The sequence below is a fragment of the Colius striatus genome, chromosome 2 (assembly GCF_028858725.1).
Source record: "Colius striatus isolate bColStr4 chromosome 2, bColStr4.1.hap1, whole genome shotgun sequence".
Lineage (NCBI taxonomy): Eukaryota > Metazoa > Chordata > Aves > Coliiformes > Coliidae > Colius > Colius striatus.
In genome coordinates, this window is record NC_084760.1 from 49,069,407 (window position 1) to 49,080,221 (window position 10,815).

Consider the following 10,815-nt stretch of genomic DNA (forward strand, 5'->3'; position numbering starts at 1 on the left):
CTACCCCACTCCTTAGGTCCCTGGACAGAAGACAGGAAATAACATTTGCTGTAAGGTCTTCAAGTAAAAAGCCTGAAGGCATTGTAGAGAGATTATATCTTGGATCTAATCTCTTCTCTGTTGGCCTGGGCAGAGGGTTGAACTCAACGAGATGATATAGTTTTCAACAGTGATTGAGCATTGGCAGTGCTTGTACTGGAAAGCTGGCGTAACTGCACACTGACATATCTGTTGGTGTCAAAACGAGTGTGTTAGTATCTGGTCCTCTTGTATAGTCAATGATACAGTGACATATGTAGGGGAGTCTAATGTGCCTGTTGCACTTCCAAGCAAGTGCAGAATTTCCTGTGAGTTTGGTTGTTCAGTAGCAGACCCTGATACACTAGGAAAACCACCATCTGCTTTTCCTGTTAAGTGTGTGGGCATAGCTGGACCAATTTCTCTTTGTGTGTCTCCTCTTTATCTGTAAAGTGGGTGGAAGGGACCTTACCCACCTCTGAGGGTAAAAGGAGTGGCCCAGAGGACTGGTGGACTCTCCTTTGCGGGAAATATTCCAGACTTGACAGAGCTCTGAATAACCTAACCTAAGGCCTTGACTTCAGCAGAAGGTTGGACCAGATGTTGCTGAGTCTCTTCCAGCCTGGGCTTTTCTGTAGTTCTGTAGACAAGTGGAATATCAGAATAACAGGCACCACACTACAATTCTGGGCAAGCCTTTTGTCCCAGGGTGAGGGAATTATCTGTTGTCTTTAGGTACATTTATCTGCTGCAGTTTCCAGCGTTTCTTGGAGTGGAGGAGTGGCAACAGAAGGAAAAGAGAAATTTTTGTGCTTTACTTGCCTGCTCAAATACCAGCACAGCAATTTTTTAGCTATCATAAGTCTTAGTTCTGTACTGGACTTCCTCCTCTTTCCATCCTTTTCCCTCACTCTCTGCCCCCAACTCTGATCTGGAAAATACCTATTTTTATGAGTAGAGCTTTAAAAAACCCAGAAAAAGTGAAGTTGCCTAAGAGTTCAGAAAAGAAAGCACTTTAAGCTGCCAGCTCTTTTTTACCCCTTGGGCATCGTACCCTGACATCCACGTTGTCTCTCATCACAAAGCCATCCTGGTGCAGCATACTGTCGCTGTGGCATACCTGCTGTGGCATCGGCATTCTTAGTTTTTATTCTGCTTGAACCAAAGATCTCTTGCTGCAATATTGTCATTATAGGGGGACTGGCTGCAGTAGTTCTCTTCCTTACTTGTTTCTAAACAAATACTATGTATTCTCAGTCTTGAGCTGTGAGGCCTCTGGCAGAATATTAACTTGTAGCCACACATAATCAGGTCTTGTTTTTTGAGCCTAGGCCCATTTTGGATTAGAAGCTGTACTGCTGGTGGTGATGATGAATCAAGGGGCAGAGGCACCAAAGTGAATGCATATCTGTCACAAAAGGATGCAAGTTTCCTTCAAAATGAGTCCATCCCAAGTCTCTGGACAGTAAAAGCAGTTACTGGGATCTCCCGTCACTGAGGAGTCATTACAGACTGGTACCCAGGGAAAAAATTTGTTTTACAGACCTTGAAGTGGTGGTATTTTTTAAGGTGTAAGCCATTCAACAAGCCCTCAAGCCAAGTCAGGAGGTCCTTGGTAGGCTGCCATACAGAGGAGCTGTGTGTTGATAGTACAGTTCCTCATACCACAGTTACATAAAGGAGCACGTAACTTTTAACAGAAAGCTGTATGTGCTGGTTGTTACGTTAGCTTACGGATAAACTTACCACCAGTGCACATTATCTGTGCCTTGCGCTGGGGACCACCAGTATGTCGCCTTTCTATTCTGAAGAAGTTTCCAGTGGTGCATAATTGCCATGATTGGGAGTCAAAGGGAGAAAGTAACAGGCAGCAGATAATCCTTCAGAGCTGTTCGGACAGTGCATAAGTGTCCATGAGGCTTGAGAGACAGCCATCTGGTTAAGTGGTGGAGAGGCAGAGATGAGGAAATGTCATTGCTGAAGGGAAATCACAACCACAGAGTAAAGCGAGAGTAGTGTTTGTAGCTGGTCAGTAGCAAGGTAGAGGACGAGAGGGCAGAGAAAAGGACAGAAAAAAGGAGCATCTCCCATGTAATTGCTTGCAAGCTGAAGAATTGGAAGATACAGAAATGCTTGTTTTTTGCTTTACACTTTTCCACCAAATAGGATAAACAGATTTAGCATCTAGCGTTCAAAATATCTATGGAACGTGACAAAGTCAGGAGCTAGTCCTCACCCCTCACTTAAAGCTTTTTCTGTTTCTGATTTGCAGTCATTATTTTCATCAACCACGTGCATATATGCTTGCATAACTTATACTTTGATACAGTACTATGGATTCTTCTGATGTCCAGCAGAGAGATCTTATTCCAGTCTCTGTACCCAGGGGCACAAAACACAAAAAATAGCCTCTGCTTTCAGTGTGTGTGTGTGTGACAGAACTCAGATATCAATGCAGTTGTGAAGACCGCACTCCAAAAGAAAGCCTTTGTTTTCCTTAGAAGAAAGTCTTAAGAAAGTCTAAAATTCCTCCTTCCTTTCCACTCTCTGATGGTTGAAAATGGGTTTCAGGTTTGTCAGAGGAGATTTTCAAGGGAGAACCGAATGTTCCAGGGAGTGGCTTAAGAGGTATGGCAGATGATGTCTTCCAGTAATGCCCTTTTTAGAATTGCCCCCCAGCCTAAGAAACAAGAAACCATGCCACATGTTAAGAGGGGGCTCTATGTTCTTGCTGTGGCAAGTTTGTAAACAGTGCTGTCACCCGCTAGCCCTGCTAGACATCACCTTTCTTGTATTCCTCCTTGACCTCTTTTCTCTATATTTGTTTCATTACTCCCTCTTATCCCCCAAAACATGAGCCAATAGTAAAGGCCAGGAAAAAGGACAGCATTGTCCTGACTCATCAGAGGAGAAACTCCACCTACCTCTGCAAATTCAGGGTGACACTCCAAAGGATTTGTTTTCTGCACAGCTGTCAGGAATCAGAAAAACCTTGTGGTGTCTCAGGGTTCAGCTGGAGGTATTTGAGGGCAAGGAGGGACAAGCACTGGGGAGTTGCGGTTGAGGACCACTGGAAAATGGAGATGTAACCAGAGTGCTTGTTTTGTGGCCTGATATGATTTTCATTCCTATGAAGCAGCAGGCCACTAACTCAGAGGCATTTTGTGGTGAGACAGAAAACAAAGAGTATGTGGGTCTGTTATGGGCTTTAATGGGATAATTTGAAGGCAGGAGGTTAAGACTTTGATTTACTTCTTCCTTTCATTTTTTAATCAATTTTACAAAGTCCACATAAACAGGGCTGTGAAAATGGAGCATGGTTTGGTTCTGCTATGAGCAAATGTAACCTCAGCTGTGTATCTGTCTCCTACACATTGGCACTGTCTGAAGGACAGGTGTTCTAAGGAAAAAATATTGGGCAGTGCTGCTTATGCAAATGATGCTCATCGTCGTTCGTCTTCCATTTCTTTCCCATGTCCCCTTGTTTCATAGTATAATATTGTTTATACTTTTTAAATTTAAATGGTAAACACTGCTCTGGTATTTCATTTGGAGGTTTTGTACTCACTGACTTTTAATTACTAGCTCCATTCAGAGTTATCAAGGCTTCTCACACATGCTGAAGCTCACGAAGCTCAGTAATAGCTGGCAGGTGCACGAGGGTGAGGCAGCTTGCCAGGTCATGGAGCCCTGGACCCCAGCCTTTCTTCTGGATGAAATTCTTTGGGGATTCACCTTTCTCCAGCACCCCTGGTGCTAAGGCTTTAAGAAGCAGGGAAAGAGACGTGCACCCATTTGAGCTGCATATGAGCCACTACATGGATTTTACTGGGGAGCTACCAGGCCTGACCTTGTTACGGCCATCAGGACACACTTAGCAAATGGAGTCGTTGCTAGGCAGTCACATTAACAAACAGCTAGTGTTAATTTGACCTTTGAAACTGAAGAAATCAATATGTGGATCCAGTCAGAAATCCCTTTATTTGCAAAACAGTCTACCCCAAACCCCTCCACATAATTAAGGATGAAGCCAAATTTTATTTGGGTGAAACATGCAATCTGTCTGCTCCCTAAGCTGTGCTGAATGAAGTTCTACCCTAATGGTGCAGGGAGCAGCTGTCACACTGTTGCTCTAATAACCATGAGACAAAATGATTAAATTTCCATCAATCATGTAGCATTATCAGAATAGGTCATTTTAATAAAATGTTATTAGAGGATCAGTGCCTGGCACCTTAGAAAGGAGAGGGGCAGTGATGGAGAGTCATCTCGTGACAGACTTTGAGTGATCCCCCTTGCAGGAGACACTGGTCCAGATTAATCCAGCAGTTCCTCTAAATCCACCGTTTTTCATGAGAGTGCCTGATACCAGGATCTTTTGAGAGTAAAGACATTCCCATAATCAGCGAGTGTCCCCTTGTTCTTGCAGTGTACTAAAAAAAAGACCAGTCATTCATCTTGTGGGAAAACCTCAACAGGTTGTAAGTGGTGTAGGGGACCAGACCCTTATTTCAGAAGCCATTTCAGAAGTTACATGCCTAATAATGCAGATGACTTTGTGAACATGTGAAAAGATTTAATGGAAGTGTTTAACAAGTACATACTTTCCAAAACCTTGTTTGGTGCCTGCCTACATCCTTAAGCCACTGAGTGCCCTTGGAAACCTGGCCCTTTGGCTCCTTTGGTTTAAACATTCATCAATTTTCAGTGTTTTACCTACTTTCCGTGTCCCTTTGTAATCACCTACATGCTGCACCCAAGGTAGTGTTTCCAGCATCTTTACCTCTGCAGAGAAGTTTGATGGTGACAGAGTAAACTGGACCCTAACCCAGCTGGGTAGACCCTGTCTGTTGACAGTGTGTGGTATGAGCAGGAAAATGCAGAACTCCAAAGTCTGAACTGAAATTTGTGTCTCCCGGCTGCTTCTCTTGAGCAGCCTCCTTCATCTGTCCTTCAGGGGTGGTGGCTGATGTCAAGCACAGACAGGATTTATCCAGCGTTTTGGTGATGCTGAGGAATGGTGATTATGAAAAATGGAGGGAAGCTGGAGGATCAGTCTGTGCTTCACCTGGAAATATTCTTAACAAATAGATGATGCACTGGGTTTCTGTAAATCAGACTTGGCCTTTAGAGGTTTTTCTTTCCTGCTTGGGAGCAGCTAAGCCAACAAAGAAGCACACTCAAAACTTGGCAAGGGAGACACATCTTTAGGCAGGGTCACAGTGAAACTTATTGCTTGGTGTAAGTTTGAAGCTTCTGGGTGCAAACAAATCAAAATCACTCATCAGTGTAAGCTGTTGGATTTGGAGGTTTGCTTGGTTGCCTTTTTATTGTGTTTTTTTCATACATACAGCAGTCTGACTTTCTTCTTTTTCTTCTTCCTCTCCAGGCCCTCAAACTGACACAAGACGTAGAGAGAGAACCCTTTGCCAAATCTGCTGTCAGCAAGTGGACAGTGATACTGTTTACAGCTTAATGACCTTTGTGAACCCTGCATTATTTTCCTAATGAAGCAGACTGTTAAGAGGCCCCTGACTGGAGTGAAGATCCTCTATTTTTTTTTTCTTTTTTTTTTCCCTCTCTCTTTTTTTTTTGGGAGTTGAACTCATTCTGAAGTATGCAAAATCTTCCTTTTCTGGGATGGCCAAGCACCTGCTGTGGAGACAATGTTCAGCACCATCCTGTTGAGAACACACTATGTAGCCTTTACAGTAGTTACTTGTCAATGAGTATGTGGTGTTTCAGTATATTAATGGTTTATGGGACGTTTTAAGTTGGCTTTTCTTTTTGGAGGTTTTCCCCATCTGCCCACCCTCCCCGCTACAACCTCCAGTTTGATTTCCTTTGATTTTTGACCATTTTTGCTTTCTCTCCCTGGGGAATACACACAAGGAAATTACCATAACCCAGCACTGCTCAGATGTCAGGGTTTTCTGAATACTCAGCACTCGCTGTACCGATCAACCGGCTGAATTCCAGAGAGAGGTGATGTGTGCAGTCTGATTGTTTGTTGGGTTGGTTTGTTTCTTTCTTTCTTATTCTTTCCTTAAATTGAATGGTACATCCTGGTTTTCCATAAGCATCAAGCCAGGGTCGATTGCAGAACAAGGGAAGCCATCGAGTTTGCCTCTTGGCTCATGAGGACGGACTGAAGGTGGGTGCTGTTGCCCGTATGTGCACGGAGGCAGGAGTCCCTGCTGCCGCAGTGTGATGGTGAGGCATTATAAGCTGAGCTGCCGGACAAGTTGAACACAGCCGCCTGTAAAGATGTGTTTGAAAAAGCAAAAATTCAGGGAAATGTGCCTCCTGACAGAAAAGCTGAGCGAGGAGGCGAGCCTTTGGCAGTTGACTTGCAGTGGCAATGCCAGGTGTTGAGGCACAGGTCGTTGCAGGGTGTGTTACTGCATCACTGACCCTTTTTTGTTTGTTTGTTGTGGGCATATCCTTGATTAATTTTTTCCTTCTCATTGTGTATAATCCGTTGTGGCAGAAGAAACAGGAGAGGGAATGGCAAGGTGACAGTATCATAGAAATGGCTTTTCACCTGAGCATAGATTGTAACAGGATAAATGACACTGAAAGACAAGGCAGTTTTATATATTTTGCTTCTAAGATTTTCTTTTGTAAATTGAATAATAATGAATAATAATGAATAAAAGGTATGGTGCTATATAGATCCTCTCTATAATCTGGAAAGTTTGATTACTTTTTATTAGTGTCTTGGGGAGGGGGATACGAAAAAAGAGGGGAAAACACCAATGGTACGTAAGAACTCGGTGTGAAGAGGTTCTGAATAGGACAGTGTATACATAATTCTCCAAAGCGATATATGAAGTTTTTTTTCCTTTGCATAAAAGCATTATGCATATAAATATATAAATATATTTTATTATGTACAGAAATGGATCATTATGCATGGATGTTAGGAGAACAAACTAGCATTTTAACCCAAAGTCTCAGTGCATGAGTTCCCACCGACCCGTGTCCCATGCAATGTGGAGTGACTCCCTCTCGCCGTGGCCACCACACATGCACAGTCATGCACACACACAGACACGCACGCACGCACACACACAGACACACACTCACAAGCATTCGTGGGCTATTCCTCGCTCCTTACTTTTCAGGTCCCTGAGGTGATATTGGTGAAACAACAGCTCCTAGTGTGATGGAAGTTTTGTTTTTGTATCGTAGCCCCCACGCTGTTCTCTCGTAAAGATGCACCTCTTGGTTTCTCCCCGCAGTTATGACTTTGTAGACTCTGTGCATTGTGATTATCATAGCCCTGTAGCATATCAACTCTTCCTAGCAGCCAGGGGTTTATCATTTGCCTTTTAAAAGAACAACTGTGTTTTCTTCTTTTTTTCTTTTTTTTACACCAAGGTGGTCTATTTGTCAGCGTGGGGACATTTGTTGGAGTTATCTGGTGCTCATTGCCCATCTCTGTCAGCAGCCAGCTACCCTAGACACTCATGTGGCACAGTGGTCACCTGGGCTAGAAATCACTTTGCTTAACAGATTCCAGTTGCAGGCACCTTTTACCAAAATAGCTTTGTCACCAGCCTCCTCTGAGCATGCAGCGTTAGGTCTCTGCTTGCCGGTACACCCTGAAATGCAAGTGAGACACCTGAGGTGCCTGCGCAAAGGCCACCAGCTGGGTCACTGACAGCACTAGTAAGGCCCAACTGGATGGAACGGCCAGGGTGACCAAAATCTGTATTTTTATGTTTTTTCTTGGTACAGATGTCAAAGGCCAGGAAAGGCCTATTATTTTAAACCAAATGGGGGCAACTTCTGCTGTGCTGTGGCAACCTGTCCTCTTTGGGTTCAGCGGGGCTAGCTGCCACTGACAGGTAGCAGAGAGAAAACTGGTCCGCTCTGTTCAGAAAATGGAGAAAACTCGCTTGATTTAGAGACAGCCCATTAAAATGACAGAGAAGATATTGGGGTTTACTTGGTTTGGTTTGGTTGATTTAAAAAAAAAAAGCATTAGCAGCTGGAAGACTTTAACCTGACTCCCAGCAATGTTGGGGAAAGCATTTCCATTAGCAAGACAGGGAGACCTTGGGCCTATGCTTCAGAGGACATCCCAGCACTTGCTGACGAGAGCTGAACTTGGCCGACCTCTTCAGTTTGGCTTGATTTGGTTTCTGTTGCTCATTTTTGGGGCCAGATTTTTCAAATGGAAGTGCCTAGTGTCAGACGTCGAATGTTAGGTGGGTGCTCTGTCATGACCTCGGAGTGAGCTGCTCTGCCCTGATTCTTGAAGGAAGGAGAGGCCCAGGGGAAACTCACCACCCTCTGGGTCTGCTGAGGTGCCCAGCAAAACGCCCTTCTCTTCAGAGATGCTAAATAAATCTCAATGAGTTCAAAGGGCCATTTATTTAGGTGTCAAAATACAGACTTGAATAGCTAATTTTAAGAACCTACTTTCTGAAAATTTGGCCTTTGAGTCTTTGAACTTGTTTATGCCTAGGAGATTTCCTTCCAAAACCATGTGAAACAGATAAAATGTCCAGAATGATTGTATAGTTGCTGTCTAAACACTTCATCTAAACTAAAGGTCTAAAAAGGTGACATTTACGCAGTTCCTAGTCACAGGTTTGGGACTTGATTTAATGGATTTGTAAGACAATGTTGTCTTGAGGATAATTGGATAGATGACCACGGCTTGACTCTGGAAATCTTTGTGCTTCAAAAAGTTACATTTTAGGTCACGTATTTCTCTAAAATTATGTCATTGCTTGGCAATCAGTGTCCTGTAAGTGTTCCTAGTACACGATATACCTTAGGAATTGCCAACAGATGAGAAAGGGGACCAGATATATTTCATTACTGTGAGTTGGGAAAAAAAAAAGGATTGTACATTTGGCTTCACATGTTTAACTTTTTTTTTTTTAAAAAAAAAAAGTTGCATGATTGGAAAAAAAAATATGTATACAGTATCTGTAAAACTGTTTTATCTGTTTTTGTTTCAAGCCATGTAAATTGGAAGAATATTAAATCCACAGCCTTATCGCGCATGGCCGTCATTAACATACCGAAGAGCTGAACAGTTTATACTTTTCATTTGGGCTATCTTGTACTTTCATTTGAAAGCAGACACTCTCATGTCGCAGTCTTACTGAGGATTTTATATTAAAAAGAAAAAGAAAAAAAAAGATGCTGCCCTGGAGGAATATACTACCTTACTACACAGAGGTTGGAAGGAAGTTTGTTTTGGAGCAAAACCTGCCCCTTTCCAAACAAAGTAGAGACGCAGTGCTTACTCCACTTGGTGTTAGTAGATATTGCCTTGTGTATTCCATTTTAAATTGTAATCTAGTTTGTAAAAGAGATGGTGACGCATGTAAATAAAGCATAATGGATCTCTACATTGCACAGTTTGCCTTCGTTCTGTTTTATTGTGTCATGGACAGACTTTTAAACGCAGGACCTAGAGAAGGGGTGTCTTCCGAGCAGTGGGTGAAACTTGCTGGTGGGGCCAGATCCTGCATCAGCTGGAGTCTGTAAATACCTGTTTCTGTGGGCCTGTACACTTCAACCCTTTAGCCAAACCAGAGTGGTTTTGGTGGTCAAATAGCCCCCAAAGGGATCATTTACTGTTGCTAAACATCACAAAGTTAACTTGATTTGGGGGGGGGGGGTGAACAGACACGACAGGACATGCCCACTGAGATGGCGACTGGACCCTGCAGCTGCAGAGCAGCTTGCCCAGCCTTGGAGACAACTAGCCCAACTGCGAATTGGTTGGGAGAAGAGTTATCTGCCTGTCTCCAACCTTGTGGGTTTGGCTGGGTTTCAAAATGACTTTGAAAAATGCCTGGAGTATGGGAAACCACCCGTTTGGGATTTGGGATAAGAAAACCATCAGCCTGACTCAGCAGAAATTTACACTGAGGGCTCTGACCAGGGAGAGCGTGCTCAGAAACATGAGAAGTCCACAAAAAACTCTGCTCCCACCCTAACAGGAAGCCACAGATGTATATGTTTTTTCGGAGTCATTTTGCAAAAGCAAATGCTGTTTTCAAGAAAGAGGAGTTTTTTTGTGCATCAGGGCTGCGTTTCCCATGACTCCAGGAGGACGACCACCCGCTGTCAGTAGGAAGCCCACAGGAGCCTTACCATGAAGTACTGCAATATAGAAAGCAGCCTGGGGATATCCTTTGTTTAACACAGCAAGAGCTATTCAGACTTTGTCCTAGCTAGAGATAGCCTGAAATACTGCAAGATCCAGTCAGAAAATAGCCTTTGGTCAGGACAAAGTGTATGCTAAGCCTTCAGAGAGTGCGAGCCTGCTTGTCCTGCAGCAACGACAACTTCTCCTCTGAAATGGAGCCGTTTTACTTGATTTTTCTGAAGGCTCCTCCAACAGTCCTCTGGCAGGGAAGGACCCATGTTCTCCGCCTCCTTGTATTTAGGACAAATGGTGAGGGTGTTTGGCCCGGTGAGGTACGAGGTGAAAGGGAAGGAAGCTTCGACCTGCACTTAGGCAGAGGCAGCAGCAGGGATGATGAGCTGAACAAATCCTGAACGAGTTTTGTGCTGAACCTACTTGATTGTGTGTTGTGCAACGCTTTAGCTGTGACCGACAGTTCACCCAGCCTTGGAATAGATCATTCTTATCTTTCAGAGTACTTTCAAAATATGTCCAAACATTTTAAACTTCTCCAAGTTGTCCCAGAAGACAAAAGGCTTTTCGAGCTGCTGCCGAGACTGGTGAAGCAACTGAGAGCTATTTTGGGAGCTCCCCACCACATATGCTGAGTTGCAAGTTTGACCAGGCAAGGGAAAACA

At 43.7% G+C, this 10,815-nt stretch overlaps 1 protein-coding gene across 5 annotated transcripts in view; it reads left to right on the top strand.

Moving 5' to 3' along the window:
- FOXO3 (forkhead box O3) overlaps nt 1–9,399 on the top strand; it is a 93,471-nt gene extending 84,072 nt beyond the window's left edge. For all 5 annotated transcript variants that reach the window (XM_061990409.1, XM_061990410.1, XM_061990411.1 and 2 more), the window contains one exon: nt 5,408–9,399. The gene's annotated coding sequence lies outside the window, so the exon portion shown is untranslated. The remainder of the gene's footprint in view (nt 1–5,407) is intronic.
- The last annotated feature ends 1,416 nt before the right edge of the window (nt 9,400–10,815 follow it).